Source organism: Anopheles gambiae, chromosome 3, assembly GCF_943734735.2.
Source record: "Anopheles gambiae chromosome 3, idAnoGambNW_F1_1, whole genome shotgun sequence".
NCBI classification, from domain to species: Eukaryota; Metazoa; Arthropoda; class Insecta; order Diptera; family Culicidae; genus Anopheles; species Anopheles gambiae.
In genome coordinates, this window is record NC_064602.1 from 79,442,231 (window position 1) to 79,459,718 (window position 17,488).

General features: G+C 43.8%; 1 protein-coding gene across 1 annotated transcript in view; it reads right to left on the bottom strand.

Moving 5' to 3' along the window:
* The window catches only part of LOC1270584 (Ig-like and fibronectin type-III domain-containing protein 1), a 114,742-nt gene that overhangs the window by 62,368 nt on the left and 34,886 nt on the right, over positions 1-17,488 (bottom strand). Inside the window, exon 3 of the mRNA XM_061653458.1 lies at positions 8,032-8,084. The gene's annotated coding sequence lies outside the window, so the exon portion shown is untranslated. The remainder of the gene's footprint in view (positions 1-8,031; positions 8,085-17,488) is intronic.

The following is a 17,488-nucleotide window of genomic DNA, read 5'->3' on the forward strand; positions in this document are numbered from 1 at the left end:
TCTTATTAGATATGGAAATCTGATCTTATATCTGAAACTTTTCTCATGCAAGTTACCACACTGTAAATATCTTATTAGTATTTGTATAGGTTATTAGATATAGAGCTAAGCAGTATTGCGTTGATAGTGTTTGGTTTAATTATAAGTATGCGTGAACCACATATGTAACGGATATTTTTGTAGAATAAACTCAGTCTGTAAGCAACCTCCGAAGAGAAGCGACTCGACTCGATAACTTGCATATTCCATCTTTCAACCATAGCATTTCACTTCATAGAACGCATGCTAGTAGCTACATAGTTTTAGCTCGTTTTTGCGAGTAACTATTTGTACCTAATTAAATGTAAATCAATCTTGTAATGAAATATTTCACTCGAGTTGTACCCAACTCTACTACTCGCTACACAGTTAAAGTTTCCTTTAATTGGGTGCTTTAAATTATTCCACTCCGTTTAATAATTATTAAACTCTTATAAAGCTCTTATAAAGCTAGTTTTGTAATTTTTTTTTACTAAAATAATGCACTTCTTCAAACAAGCTACAAATCAGGTGTTAGAGTTTGTGATGTAGATTGCAAATTTTTGAATACATTTTGATTCAAACCATTCTAGCGCGCACTGCCGCCACTGCAAGTTTGTGCAGCAAAAGAAGGAAATGTAAAAATCGCCAATCTAATCGGCAAACCAATCGAAACCACATTCTGCCTGACGGACCAGAGCAGGTACAACCACCTGCAATGAGCGCTGCTGCCGGGTTTGTATCGGTGCAGACGAAAAAAAAAAAACAACAACATCCCACCCCCAGTTGGCACAAAACCACAAACTCCAGCAGCCGTCCAACAAACAGCAACTCGCCCATGAGGCACATTCACCGCAGCATCTCGCCCACCCGCGTACATTCGGTTTAGTTGCACCACGGACTGCGAGGTGCAACAACCGGTCGCACTGCTCTGACCGCACGAAGGAAGTTAGTGCACCCAGGTGCTCCGGGGGACTGCTGCGGCGAAGGGGCGCAAGATTGAGTCGTTTGTTTTTTAGTGTCATTACCAGAGCAAGCTCCTACCCTAGCCGCTCCTGGAAGGAATGGGATCCGAGAGAGCGCGAGTGGCTAACCCGAAACATGGAGTAGGTGGCGCGTCGGATGCAACGCTGCACCCAAGGGGGGTTTGGAAATAAAATGGATTTAAAGGGTGCATTCATACACACACATACACACAAACCGACCGGACCTGGGAACCTGTTTCACCTTGCCGCAGCAGTGCGGCAGGTTCGATTCAAAGTCAAAGAACAAATCAAATTCTATTTAACCGGTTTCTGCCGGCCCAATGGCCCAAGATTAATGAAAGGGGAAGGAGCGGGAGTGCGGTGGACAACAAGGGAGCTCGCTAAACACTCACAACAACATTTGGACCAACGGCCCGAATCGAAAGTCTATCAAGCGCACGCAACGCGCAATGGTCTCGAGTAATTGATTTCGGAAAGAGAACGTCGCAGAAGACGTTCGGAAGAGTCTCATCTCGGAGGATGACTTGGCGGCTTTTAAATACTGCACTGAGAATGTGGCAAGCGGGATCTGCCGGTCGGTTGCGTACTCATCCCCACGTGAAACAACACAGGTCACACGGGCTGATTAAAGTGAATGGAGTGTGGTGCATGGTACAATCTCATCTTCGGGAACTTCCCAAGCCTAGAACATTGCAGGTTCCTCCAATCGCTCGGCCTAATCAACGCAACCAGAACACTAGCGCCACGTAAGCAGGTTGATGTATGGCACATCTGGAATAGAACAACTCCCTCCCCTGGGTAATCGGATCCTCCACAGCGCGTGTTAGATAACGCGGTCAAAGCTACAAATGACATCGTTGTCGTGTCGCTGTGCCTAACCTCTCTGGATTAAAATCCGCTCAACAGGTCGGTTGCCGCTGCTTAAAACCAACATCCGAATGCTTGTCTACTCTCTATTCCCCCCGAAGTCTCGTTCAGGGACACGTGACCCCAAGCAAACCATTGAAAAGGTTGTTGCAGCTGCTGATGATGATTCCGGTGACTGCTCAATCATCTACCTTTACCGCCTATCGGAGCGAAGGCGACATCATACACACAGGTTGACAGCTCCGGGTACGGGTCTCCAATCACTTCAATCACGTAGATCAAACATCTTCACGTCATAAGCTGACAACATTTCCTCTTCTCGACAACCAGCAGAGCTTGACAACTTCAGCCACTCTCTCTCTCTCTCTCTCTCTCTCTCTCTCTCAGTCTGTCTCCATGCATCCCATGGGGGCTTTAACGAATCGCTATGAAATATGACAACACCGGTTTTTTCATGCTTCTTCAGGAAGACATCCGGATTGCTTTCTGCCTACATTTTGTGCTGCCGAGTTCGCTTGCCGAGTTCATAGGGTCCTGCCGTAAGACACATCGTAGATATTAGTTGGCCACGGGTAAGGCGTTTTGATGCGAGGGAGAAAAACGAGACGAGACTTACATTTTGCAGCAGCACCATGCAGCTGTGTCCTGGCGCTTGGTACACAAAGTTGCAGAGGTAAACAACGAGCAAAAAGACGCTGGAGGGGACTTGGGAGATATTATTAAAAATTTATGAAGATTCCACCGGGTGCCCTCTCTCCACCACGTCCATTGAAGATGCAAGGCAAGATGCACAAGACCGACAACACAGTGCACATGCTCCCGTGCATTGGCTGGATGATTGCTTATGTTGAGGAGGTGAGAAAGATTGTTGCCCCCTTCTCAATTTTTTGTTGATTGTTGGTACATTGCTTCTCGGCAGGATACGATTTTTTCTTTGCATCTCAATCTACTACATCCGTTGCGTTGCGAAAAGAAGCAGCAAAGACGTCCTCGCAAGTCGTCGCCTCGTTGTCTTTTGCCAAGTGCACTTATAACTATCGCAAGAAATGTTACGCGAAAGGCGGATGAAAACAGTGATCTCGTTGTTTGAGTGTGTTTCACCGGCTGGTTCTATGCCCGCTCGGAGCGACCCTTCTCAAACTTTCCATTAAACAGGGATCAACCCGAACACCAAAGGCGAAACGGATGTTGCTGAGCCGTCGCACAGCAAAAGGAGGAGAAAAAACTCAGAATTGCATACCGTTTTTTCGAACTAGCTTTAGATTTTCTTTTGCTGCCTCCTCTTCCCGTCGGCAAACAGGATGTTCTTAGTGAAACCGTTCGACACTGATACAACTACTGCTGCATACACCTTTACCTATCATCACAGAGCAGGGCCCGTTTCGCTCTCCCCATTTCCACTAGCGCTGGTGTTTGATATTCACATTCTTCTTTTTTTCTCGTTAGCCAGAACGCTTACTCTTGGTTGGATAACAATTTTTGTTCGAAAGGAATGAACAAAGTGGAAAAAAAGCTGAGCACACTTCAAAGTTTTCCTAGTTCGATATCACGACACAGAGTGTATCCGGATATGTATGGACTGTGAAGGAACGAGGGACCTTCGCTTGTGCACTGCTTCATTTGCACACCACCCTACTACTCTACTCTAGCCAAGAAGATCCGATCGCTCAATGCTCAAACTGTCACTCCGGGGCGTTCGGAGCGTTACTCCGGAGTGCGATTGCTTCAAATATTTACACGAACTGCAAGAGCAACCGGGCAGTAAATGTGCCAACTGGTGTGTGATTGATGGTTGAAATTTAGGGGGTGTAAATAAAATTGTTTCAGCACCAAAGGGAATCATACTCTTATTGCAGCTGTCGGTAGTTATTGAATTTGTCCTTTCTGAAAGTTGTAGATGTAAGAGAGCACCACCAGCAGGGCTAGCTGTGACTGGCTTCGGGAAATGCTTTTGATGTCAACTGTGCATCGCTCTGCAATAATGGATGGCACTCCGTAGAAACACTCATCCATTTGATACGGGACAGAGAACATGTGTAGCAATAGACAAGTAAATCTTGCTAACGTACAGTGACGAAGATCCAGTAGGGACTTGTTCAAGCTAATAACTTCCAAAATGCAAGTGTAGAAAAGAGTATATCTTACTGCAAGGATTGATGGACTCAATTGATAACGTTATATCGCATGCTCGATGCATTAAAAATAGTGGACCATTGAATTTTAGTTACGTGCTATTGCTAACATTGGTATTGGTAACAAATACATACACAAGTAGTATTAGTTCGCATGAATTCAAGTGAATTCGTCTTCATGAATATTGGTATAATTTAGCAATATGACCCGAGCAATACTCCATAATACGGATATGAGATATAAATTTAGTTAAAAAGAGGAATTTGAACAAGTAGCATCAACATAATTATCTAAATCCTTCAGAAAAAAAGTTTTAGATAAGCCGGATCATATAATCAGTGCACGGATTAGTACATCAAACTATTCCTCCTTTCTTGCGCTCCTTTCTGTTTATCAACTACGCCAATCGCACGACCAAACACAACCACAGAGGAAAATACTATATCATAACTCCCATCCCAGTGAGTTAAACGTGCCAATCAAAATCATGCGCTTGCAGTTACTGCTGCTGCTGCTGCTGCTAGTGTCTAGCTCGGTCCCAGTCCCAGCTATCCGGAAAATCTGTCCCAAAATCCAACAGCAGCAGCCGCGTTTGCCGCCCCGTTCTCGCGCCCTTAATCCATACGGATCTCAACCGTTGACCCTGACGCGGAGGAGAAGGGTTAATTTATTGGCATTGTTTCGAGCAGTTGGCATGTTTGCACCGGCAACAGCCCACGGGGGCAGCACAAGCGGCAAGCGGTGGGTTATATAACGTAACTGCAGTCTCGCGTTCTCAGGTTGCAATTGCACGCAGGCGGATAGAAAATGCATCTTGAGCAGCCCCGGGAGTCTTTGTGGTCGGTGTGAGATAGTGCTCTGGCGTACACGGATTTGCGTACGACCCGAGACAATGCGGGCCGCCCGCTTTGTAATATCCAGTCGGACAGTACCGGCATGAGCAGCAGCAACAACGCTGCTACCACAGCGGCAAGTCAAGTCAAGCTGCATCAGCAGGTGAAAAACTGAGTGTTGGTTAGGAGTTGGAAATAGGAGGAATGGAGCACGACCACAATACAGGTTTTGTTTCTGCTTGCTGTGCCTCCAGAGCCGATTCCTCCCACAACATCGACTTTGGGGGCACACAGCTGTGGCGGGGGAAAAGAATCTCGCGTGTCCAGCGATTAAACCGCGACCCGTGAAGGTGTCGTTTATCGTGGCGAGTGGCAGATTCGAGCCGATGAGAACAAAGGAAGTAATTAAGTGTGGGACTCGGCGGTGCTTCTACCTACTGCCAGGTCGAGCGCACTGTCGTTGATTAATTAAGATGGTCGACGATGGGCCCTAGCCGCGAAGGCAAGAGACGCTTCGATGTGTGATAGATGGACGATTAATGATCGAACCAAGAACAGAACACCTTGACCGTGGGCACGAAACGAAACCAATATGTGTTGTTGTGTGTGCGTGTGTATGTGTGCTCATCTTCTCGGGGTGACTGACGGACCAAATCCATTGGATGCACAGGCGGGAGAGGAATTAGAATATCCATTCACTTCCTTCCCAGGTGAATCATTTCAGATCATCTTGCTGCGGCGTGTTGCGTAACCGTGTGAGGCAATGGAGGGGTTTACCTTGAACAAATTTTGTGCACGCAAGCAAGTAAAATAGGTCCATAGTTATTAGAACATAATAATTACGGAGTTGTTTAGGGAGAACAAAGTTTGAGAATTACCGTGTCCACCAGACATTGCTACTGAAGACGGCAAGGTTTTAGCTCTGAAATCCCAATTATCTTGTAGTGTATATAATAAATACTTGCAAGTGAGTATTCCTGGGGATAATTATATCATCAGTCTTAAGATTGGTTCTTTATTATCAATATGGTTCCAATTTGCACGCATGACTATTTTTCCCTTATTAGAATAGTTGAGAATTCATAATGAATCCAATCTGGATCCTTGATATTTTACTTTGGTGACATACCAAAGGAACAGTGCCACAGCTTAATGTTATTAGGTACAAGTCAAAATAGAATGGTTTGCATTATATGTAAACAAAGCTTGAATATTAAAAAGCATGCGGCATGAATCTGGCGAGTCTAAGGATTTCATAAACAATCCTCAATAGGAATGGGATATCTTGAAGTCAAGACTTCTAAGTTGCCGAGATATTAGTTTAAAGATAACGAAGCAAGAATGTGCAATTATTGAAGATACCGTGATAGATAATGAATCTGGACAACTTGTAACATAATTCAGATTATGTCTTAATAAACGCTAAGAACCAAAACCAAAACTAAAAATTCTTCCGTGGCTGACATGTCAGGTACTCAGAGACTGAAAAGTAATGATGGGTAATTCGAAGTGGAGTCGTGGATCCCATTCCGATTCCTAAAAACTGAATACGATTTGGATTCAAAATCAGACGAATTTTGACAAGACAGCACATTGTCAGGTAAGTCTCAAATTCAAGATCGAATTTCTCATCTCCCCTGTTTTATATAGCGAAACTCTCTCTGTCTCTAACTACGACTTGCACCGGATTCAGATCGATCGATACAAGCTAAATCTTTGAAGCTTGAAGTATTTCATATTCAAGCAAAAGAACAAAGTACTACCAATTTGGATGTCAACCATATGATGAAATACTCCCCATTTAAATAACGTAATGTTATTCCTCTTAAGGATGTCACCACAATTCTTTCGAAACACCTCCCCAAAAAAGTATTGTGTACATAATTTCATCGATCAATGCCTAGCAAATGGAATCGATTGCCTCGACAAACGGGTAACAGTCAGTGGGATTTGTTACACGGCTACTATTTACGTGTACGACCGTCAACCTACCTCGGACCCTTCCGGGCCACTACGGGTCGCTTGTGGCGCCATTGCGCTACAAAAATTCTACCACCTTTGCCGGGCACACATCCAAGCTCTTGGCCAAACCAGGCGACAAACAAACATTGCGACACGCGCCGTCGGTACGCGCGTCCTTGAGGTAAACCGTACGGTCCCGTCCAGCTGACTTCTGAACCTGCGCCAACGAGGACAGTGCAAGCAAGCGGGCCCCGTTTGTTGCGACGCTTTGTTCGCATTATCGAAAGATTGCGTGCGCGGCCGGTTGACTGCTTTTCGTAAAAGCGTCATTTCATACACACACACAGTGCCGCCAGCAGGCCAGCATTACTATTCCGTACGCGACCGCTTGGATAGCGTTGGCGGATATGATGGAATCCGATGGCGAGGCGTGCTGTAAACGCCACGGTCAACGTAGTCGTGATGCCGGTCATACACACGGGCGCTCGAAGACTAATTATCGGGTTGTCACGAAAGTTCGCGAGCTGAAGATGACAAGTGCACGGAAACATGAGCGGAATAAATTATGCTCGAATCGACACTGATTGTGGTGGAGCAGCGCGTGTTTGCTAGCATTGAACCATTGAATGTTTCTAAAACAAAATCGGGAGGAACCCCATCTTTAGCAGCTTGTTAAAAAAGGCCACAGCATGAGGCGGTACACGACCTTGTATGTTTATTTTAATTTACCTTTGAATTAAATAAAAAAGCTACACACTCAACACTACGCTCGCTTTTCCATGCAACCCAGGATTAATTGAATCGTGGTCGTGGTACCATTTACCATCACCCAAAATTTGACACGAGCGATAAGCTCACTGAGGAACCTTGCACACCTAGCCTAGAGCTTTCGGTGAATTGTTTTAAGGATTCAACGCACCCCAAAATCAAAATTCGATTGTTTTTATACTGAAAGCGAGGGAGGAGAAGCTTCATTTTATCGCACTCCATCACGAACGCCAAGGACGTTGCGCAATCGGAGTCGACGGGGTAGGGCGAGACTTGCCCCATCGTGCACGCAAGGATCATGTTAATTTAGCACGAAGCTTTCGGGTGGGTGTTTTGGGTTTTCGTTATTTTTGATATTGTTCTACGGCAAAACCGTCTCCAATCACGATAGACTAGCTGGGTCTAGGCGAGTTGATCGCCAGCGGCCAAGAACCCTTCGCGAGTGTGTTTGTTTAATTACTTACCGCAAGGTACGGGGCTGACGTTCGAATTTACCTCCACCGGATCATCAATCAAGCTGTAAACGAAAAAAGGAAACCAACATAAATAAAGTGAAACACAACCGGTTTGGGTATTTTTAGTTTGTATAGGTAGCATTTAATTTGTGTTTTTGTGCTTTTGTCTGCAGTGCTTTATCGTCCCTAATTGCTGCCGATTGTGATTGTTGTAATCAGGACCATCGAAACCATTACATTAATCACACAAAAGCAGGTAAAAATACTTCACCATTAATCAATTACGTGTTATGAGCATTCATTTGTACCGTGGCGAAAGTACTGTTCAACCCCAAAACACCTTCAAAGCTCCCTCTTGGCCAATGGAGAATGAGAGAGCATAATATATGAACCGGTACCCAAGCGCAGAACTTAGACCTTCCGAGAAATGTTTCTCCCTTTTGCAGCAAACCGACCTTCCCGAAAGCTAAACCAAAACTTTCAACAACTTGCAACCAAAACTATGCGTTTGGGGTTGGGAGACCGAAGCGCACCGGTGTACCCATAGAGAAGCCGCACTATTTCATTTACCCGATGGCTCCCACGCATACGCATCCACTCTCTCCCGGGTGGAGGCGATTGCTTTGTTTTGCTTCCCATCGTCCCAAGAGTTGCTGCTGTTGTTGTTGGCCAGTTTACGGAGTTGGCACAAAATATCGAGGAAACAATTTCTAACCCTTTTGTTGCCCCAAACTTGTCGATGCTCTTGTAGTATAGGCGAGAGAGGGGAGGAGGCGGATTTTCCAACAGCAAGCTTTGCAGCATAAATCTTCCATCCTCTGAAAGAGCCTTCGACAGCCGAGGCACCAGTGGTAGGACTTTTGTGTGTTTGGTTTGTTATTTTCTCCCAAACGGAACCGGGAGGCAGCTGACCCTGGTGATCGTGGTGGCTCGAGAGAATGAGATCCGTTCGATTAAATCCTAAGATTTGCAAAACATTCTCAGCTGCTACAACATTCTTGTTTTTCGGGGGGGAGTCCTTTTAGAAAGCATAACAATTCAGCACTGGGAACCCTTTTCCTAAAATGCAGATTTTCCGAGCGAAATAGAAAAGAAAACAGAAAATATACACACAGGCCGTTAGTGTTAGGTGTTCTCATAGTTTTGAACATGAAAAAGCTGCCTGTACAGGTGTTACCAGCTGCTCCCGATTTTTATGACGAAAGATTGATTGGGAAATGGTAAGTGTATATTATCTGCTCGTTTTCGTGTCGGCTTTGAGGCAGTAGATTACTACACCTTGTCTGCTGCCTGATTAGACGTGTCTAAAGTAGAATGACAGCCTTACTCCAACAAAGAGGAGTTTAACGATTTCAACTGAGTTTTTTTTTTAAATATAGAGTTTGACATTTTTCGCCAGCAATTACGTCACATAGTTATAAGCGTCAAGCGCTAAGCTTTCAGTCTGAAAAAATGATAGCAAATGATTATTGTTACAGGTTCGTTAGAGCCTACAGGATAGATGTCTTCAAACATGTATATTCTGTTTCATGGAATACAATGTAAAAAAGTGTTATAACTCTCTTATGTCGTCGAAATCCGTAGAATAATACGTTTTGAAGATGATATGTAAACAACAACTATCAAAATCCAATAACGCAGAATGTAACTGTCATTTATGTATGGAAAAAAATCCAGACTGCAGTTGTAATATGCCAAATCCGTTCTTAAAATTTAATTCGCTACTTGACAGAAGATGCCGGAATTGTTTGTAGTAAAGGCATGTACAATAGGACACAAAAAAAGAAAACTCCTAAAGAGGCATTTTCAAATTGTCTCGTAAAACGTTTTTCGTAGAAAAAAAAACAACACTAAAATTTAAGCCTGATACCTTTTTCCCCAGAAATACCGAACACTGGGCGTGTTTTAAATCATTAACGAGCACAGCACATTACCGCAACGGTCTTGGGTATCTGCCAAACATGCCATCCTTCTAATGATACTTCACGTGTTTTTCTACGGATGAAATTTGACTCCAATAACAAACAAATACACACACAGACCCAAACCTACACCAGCTCCTGCTCCATATACACTCTTTAGGTCAATGTGATACCATCCCCACAGCCGCAATCGTTCGCACAAGCAGCAAATTTAGTTTTACAGCACCGTTTTCCCTCCGCGAATTTGTGCGGCCAAATAACCCACACGAAACGGGAAGACCCCGTACTTGATGGCATTTTTATGGCAATAGATTTATCGGTACGGCGCGGTTCGTTTAGCTTTCGCAGTACAGTACCAAGGGAGCCGCCGTTTGCCTTCGCGAGTTTACACGGTAGCACCCAGCTACAAGATTACTCCGAGGGACCGTTCCGAGTGGTTTCTCATTCGCCCCGACAGCAAGAGACTGGGAGCTAGAGAGGGAATATGCACCCTCGCAAAGGAAGAAAGCCAATATAACCCTCGATAACAATCTGGCGCACAAGAGTCACAGCAAGGCGTATCTTTTCCACTCGTAACCGAAATTCTTGGCTTCCCGGTGGTGCGGGCGGGCGGAATACCTTTGCACCAGCATTGCTGCACAGCAGTGTTCTGTGTGTAGCTCGGTTTTCCTGTGCTAAGCTGCCGTTGGCAACTTTATTGCTCCTCTTCCCGCGTGCAAATCGTTAACTGACGCAACCATCGGTTTGTGGATTTTTCTTTCCCCTTCGCCAAACTCCGTGTCGTACGGTAGGGTGGCCTGCCGCTGCTGGAAAAGTGGTAATAAATTTTACCCGGAAAATACCACTCGTTTGAAGTCAGTGGAGTCCCCGCCGCATTGGCTGAACCGCAGATTGGTCGTGTTGTTAAACAATCGTCACCAACGCACACCCACACATCCACAAACCCACTCACGAGGGAGTAAGTGGAGCTGTGTGTGGGACGCACGGAAGAAGTCCTACACGTGCAATGTTATGTTCCGACGCTTTAGGATTGAAATATGAAGCTCGATTTGTTACAGCAAGCCGGAACAACCGGCTTCACCTCACTGCTAAGTAATTTGGTGTTGTGGCAATTAAAAGGAATCTGTCAGAGCTCGGTCGAGAGGAAAGATTAGCCAACGGGTAAATACCGAGTAGATTAAGACAATTTGTTTTCAGTTGCGCGCACAAGGCAGACTGTTCTGAAGGTAGAACCTAATTTAATGTAGATTATTTTTACTCACATTACAATGCAGTTTGTGGATGTGATATTCTCATTTCATATATATTCTTGGTATTATTCCAAGTAAAGTAATACATATTTCGGCTTAAGCTTAAACTTCCATGTTCCCACGCTTACATGGAAAGAAACCTATGGCACATGGAAACCATGAAACTACACATAAGCCTATCACCATTACTCTTTAACTACAGTAACAAAACAGTTAAGGATAAACCAACTGCATTTTGATATTTGCAGAAATTGGACTATGAAGAATGTCCTTTAACAGAAACAATTACATTCTTTAACGTTAGATCTCTTGATTTTGCTACCTTTAAGTATTTGAGCCGTTGAATTGTTCAAACTTCTTCTTCTTCTTCTTTGGCTCAACAACCGATAAGTTGAGAAGTTCAAACTTCTACGACCAAAAAAAAACAAATTATTTTGTGTATGTATTTGGATGATAGGATCATTGGATATTAGGACCTTGAATATTTGCATGATAGGATCATTGGATACTTAAATCATTGCATATTTTGATTCATACATCTTGGGATCTATGGATGTATACAACAAGGTATTTTTTAATCTTTTGACATATGGAGTGCTGAGTCTAGAGATCTTGGAATCTATGAAATGATTGATCATGGAATGAATAGGTTTTGGGTTCTTTTAATCCTTAAATCTTTTGATCGTGTATATTATCATTAGGATATGTTTTTAAATGTCAGAGATATCTAATGATGCTCGCTTGCATGGTGATCGTATCTAACAAATGTAATTGCACACTTACCGAAAAAGCTTACCCTAACAAGTTCGGCTAAAAAGCCATTAGACAAGCCAACTAGAATTAGTTGACTGTTTCTCAAAAATTGTTTTTTTGTCTAATTGAATTTCAACATTAACACAGCTCGTTACACACACATTATGCTGCCAAGACCGATCTCCTTTGTAAGACATGGACAGTTTTGCGTTTCAATTATCGCACTGATGAGCGTTACCTTCGAACCGAAATTCGCCATCAGCAAGACACAAATTATCCGACCCCATCCTACATTGCTACATACAGTCTCGCCGCTCGCATCACAGCTTCCATTCATGTGTCGACGACATTGACAATGGCAATGCCTTTTCACGGTCGATATGTCCTCCCTTCAATGGTCATCTAACGCCGGAGGTATACAAAAAAAAGCGGACGGATGGAAAAACGCTTTAACATTGCCAACTAATTCACATATAATCGCCATCTTACAGTGTCTTTAAATGTGGCTTTGAACAGTAGCTTTAAAACACACTCACAAGCGCACCCACAGATTACAATCGAATCAAAGTTTACATCCACAGCGGGGTTAACCTAACCTGACCAGATTGGGCACTAATTGATTGTTAATTAAACAGGATGAAACCACAGTTTGTGGTAACAGTTTTGATCGTCTACAACGACCCTTCCAAAGGTGTACAAAGGTGTTTGTATCTCACGATCGAGCGCACAAAGAACCGATCGAGTGTGGCCTCTCGTACCCTAGAAGTGCCTTTATCGATCAGTAGTAGCTGGTGCAGCAGTGCGTCGGTTCTTTTTCGGCTTGAATAGTGGTTGGGAATTGATGTTTTTATTATTTTCTATAAATTAACTGCTCGTTCTTCACCTGGTTACCCGGCGAGAGAGCCTTCGATGTTGATGTAGTTATTTTTTCTTGCTTCTTTTTAATGTCAAGAATAAATAACTCCACTGCCGGAGGACGCGCAAGCGTTCGCGGTATTGCAACATTCCTAAAAAGATGATTGCTTCAACCGGGTAAGCTAGGTTAAGGTTACTCTAGGCATCGCTCGGCGCGTGTGACAATATATGGCCGATTTACCACCGGTTGTTCCCTTGGCCTTGGTGTGCAGGAGATATACTAGGCAATTGAGCGGGCAAAGGAAAGGGTGAGTGAGCTTGTGGGTAATGTGTGTGTGCCGCGCGGTAAATTTGTTGCTAAATGCCGAATCAACCATTTCACACCCATAACTTCGAGGTGCAGAGTCGAATGAGATATGGTAAGGATGAGAGGGTACTTGACCGTTGTTGGGAATTGATTTTTGTATCCCAAATATGAGGTGTACAGGTAATTGTAATTACACCGAAAAGCACTTCAGTTTACGTTTAATAAATTATAATTAACATTGAGATGTATGACTCCTATTGTGAATGCATTTCTGGGGTTATGATTAATTCCAACTAAAGTCCAATGTTTCATTAGCAGCACGTTAAAGCGCATGGTATACAAAGTAGATTTTTTGTACTAAATCAATGAACTGAGAGTTTGAAAAAGGTCATAAATGAAATGAAACGATGTTTTTAAATGTCCTAAAAGTAGTATCTCTAGTAACAAACTGAAAAATGGAAAACCAGTCGACTTCTTAATGGTTTATTATTTGTAACATAATACAATACGTCCCAACTGATGACTATTATAGCTGACTACTAAAACGGACTAAAATTTTAGCTTCAAACCAAACCAAGCCAATAAAATTTGGATTTGGAAACTACTTAATTAGTAATTTGGAAAAAAAAATCGTGTGCTTCCAAATATTCGTAAGCCAACAATAATGTATCCCGAGATACTGGCTGCAGTAATTCAAACTAAAAGCCTAGACATTGTCTGCAATATTCCAACGTTGTACAAGAATCATGAAAGCAAATCCAAGAATACAAATCTTAGTTTTATGAAAGCGAATTCATGAGAATGGAAAGACTTTGATTTGCACAAGAATCGTAATATTGGAGATGGAGCTGTGAAACATTAAAGCATTCGATGAAGCAAGATTAGCTCGAATACACAGCTACTACTTCCAATTACGTTCGCTTAAACCCTTCAAAACCACACGATTCGTTCGAAACCGGTAAGTGATTTATTTAGTTAATTTACGATTGTATTTCACCTTCAATGAATCATCACAGCCACATCACGAAAATTGAAACATTCCATTTCCTCGCGTACGTGCCAAATGGCAATTAGATACGCCACACTTGCACTCCCCCCCACCATTCCCTACCAAAACTCCTACGACTGATTGGATTGTCAGCCAGCCACAATCAAGATGTCGAAATAAGCCTTATTGTCGCCCAATCTTGTAATCATCACTCACACACACTCTCACACACTGAAAGCCAGCGGCGCCATCTTCCTAATGGTGTTTTGATATCTCATTTCAAAATGAGCGTTTACATTCAGCTTCGTTCGGGGTCGGTAAACACACTAAACAGCTTCCATCCCGCGCACACAACAATAAACGAAACGCGATTATTTGCGAGCGGGAGGGCGACGCAAGGGACGGTGCATGATCAAGGGAACGGGCGCGGGTTGATGATGTGCGCAACCGACAAAACATAATTACACTTTCAAGTCACAGAAGTCACACTTGACCCGATTTACCGCTCGCGCGCGAGTGTGTGTCTCTCCAAATGGGAAAAGCTAGCGCAATCGTACCAAATCAAGCGAACCGAAACGTGGTGCACGAACACACGCGTGTGCGGGGGGATCTTATCTCAAGATATCCTGCGCTGCTGCTCACGTTTTCACTACCCTTACCTAATACCACCGCCGGTCGTGTTTCCGTTCTCGAGGCTACGTCTCCTTTGTACTATAAACACGTTCTTACTCCCATTTAGAGCTGTTGCTGATACACACACAAACACCTGGTGCAACCGTTCGCAATCAGACGAATGCATTCGATGCAGTCGAGATTGAGGGGAGCTCTCAAGTCATGGCGTCAATGCCTTGGGTAATAGGAATACCGACAACCGAAAACTGCAAATGATTGCATTGTGAACGTCTCGCGCGCAAAGTTTGGTGGACACATCAGGCATCAAGCGAGCGACACAAGCACAAGAGAGCGTGATTGGGGAGGGCAGGAGGCGTTGAATTGAAAATATTTTCGTGAACCTTACACCGGGATGATGTACATTGCTTTCCGTGCGAACGGGTTGAGCGTTGCAGGAGGTTCATTAATCAAATAAAACAAAATGAAAGTGCTAAAACGTGATGGCAATCCACTTGAGGCATTACATGCAGATAGTCTTTGTTTAAATAAATGGTTGGTGTTCTCTTTTTGTCGTAATAGAAATCCTAAACGGCATCATCATGGTTTTGCTAATGTTATGCTCAATCACACCTTTCTTGTTTGCGACCTTGATGTGTTGATAGACGACAAACTTACATTCCATCAACAGCTTGAAAGTATAGTCGCTACAGCTACCAATACTCTGGGATTCATCAACCGTGTAATCGCTGGATTCTCAAACCCATTTGGCATTGTTGCCTAGTTCGTTCAACTCTAGAGTTCGCGATCATCGTTGTTGGTCCCTTAGGACCCGGTTGGACGATACGGGACTGGACAAGAGTTTCACGAGAATGGCCTGATTATGACACTCAATGTCGCATTTTAACGCCGGGAGACACTGTCCGTACTCGCTAGTGTAATTTCGATTTTCACTAGCGCATCTGGCGGCGGTTGGTGGAATCTTTTTTTGGTCATCGAGGGAATGGTTATACCGGATCTCAAAATTAAGTAGTTTTTCTATCTTTTTTTTTGCATGAAAATGGATGCAATGTGCAGAACTTGTGCATCTACCTTTTACAAAACTTTGCTTGTCCGAATTAAGTAAAAACCATATTTTCTGAAGCGGCCCCAATTTGTTTAGAAAAAAATGCTTCAGTCAGCAGCCTCCAGATGCGTTAGTGAAAATCAAAATTACACTAGCGAGTACGGACCGTGTCCCCCGGCCTTTAGGCTTTAATTCTATGGCAATGCAGCAAATGCTCGCTTCATCTACAAAATTCTTGATGGCAGCATTGACGCACCGGCACTCCTTGGATCACTGGAATTGCATGCATCTGCACGTCACTGGACAGTGTGGAATACTTTCAATGTGGTTTATCGTCGACACAGTATACAACAACTCTTTCCTTACTTATCGTACCAGTTCTCGTAACAAGGATTATTATAACTTGTTGTTACTACCTCAGAATACTACTCATTACTTTTTCAGAATGCTTTACTCTTTAGTTTACAGTTAGTGTTGCAAACTATTACAACAGCACTCTTTCTTTCGCCCGTAGTAGTATTAGGTATTAAAAAACAAGCGTTTTCTTAAGCAGTCTATATTATTATTTTATTGCGACGCTAAAAATCAATCGCTTGACTCGGGCTACCGCGAAATTGGTTATTGCCTTAGCCACGACGTTCGGGAGCCTTTGAGCGATCGGGAATATTCGGCTCGATCGGTATCGGATGCTTCCCACACTACGCGTTTGTACCGCGCTCTGTCGGGAATCACGGTAGATAACACCGACAGAATGATTCTAACGTTAATTATTATTAACAGTTAGTATTGAATTAGTTAATAATAGGTATAGGTATTGTGTGACCTCTCTAGGCTGACAATTGAATAAATTAAAATCCATCACAAATCAAATCCTAATCAATTAGAAGCTCACTTTCAATTTTTGTAGAATCCAAAAAATCTAACCCACACACCCCAAAGATCGCGTTAGAATGACGAATTGTTGATTCACTGGTTCCGTTCTCATGTCAGGGTAGTGAGTGCTTTACTTAACACACAAGTGTCAATGAAGGCGAAGCATTACAGATGCTCAAACAAGCACTCTCCCTCTTCCGCACAACATGTCTGCAGCGGATGGCAATAAAAATCAATAAAATGTTTATTTTCTTTCATCATTTTACTATGGCTTAAGAAAACAGCTATATGCTAACCAGCCAACAACACAACCGAGCAAACAAAAGGAACCATTTGCACCAAAAGCGCAGCGAATACCGAAAAAGCAAATCACTTCCTCACCCAAACAAACAAGTGCTGAGCTCCACTTTACTCCCATTTTAGCGATAAACGAAACATAAATCTTGCGCCAGTGCAATAGTGCGCCGCCGTAAGAACCGCCGCTCGAAAACCTTCTTGTCACGAGCGAACGCCCCCCCAACCTCCACTGCACACTGTGGACGCGTCATGCACTACCCCGTGCGACGCCGCTGCAAGTCGAAAACGTACTTGAGATCAGCTTGTCGTCTTGCCAGCTGAAACTGGTTGCCCTTGAAAACGGTAGTACCGCAACCGTGCGCCGTTGGCGGCCTTCCCCCCCCTCTCCGCAACAGGTCGGACATCCGCGCTCATATGTTGACCTAGTCTGTTGGGAGCTTGGGAGGCCGGTGCGCGACCGACGGAAGGCTCTAGAGCGCGTGTGTGCTGCACGAGAATGGGTCACTGAAGGGGCTGACGTACTAAATGGGTCTGTCTAGTACAGGG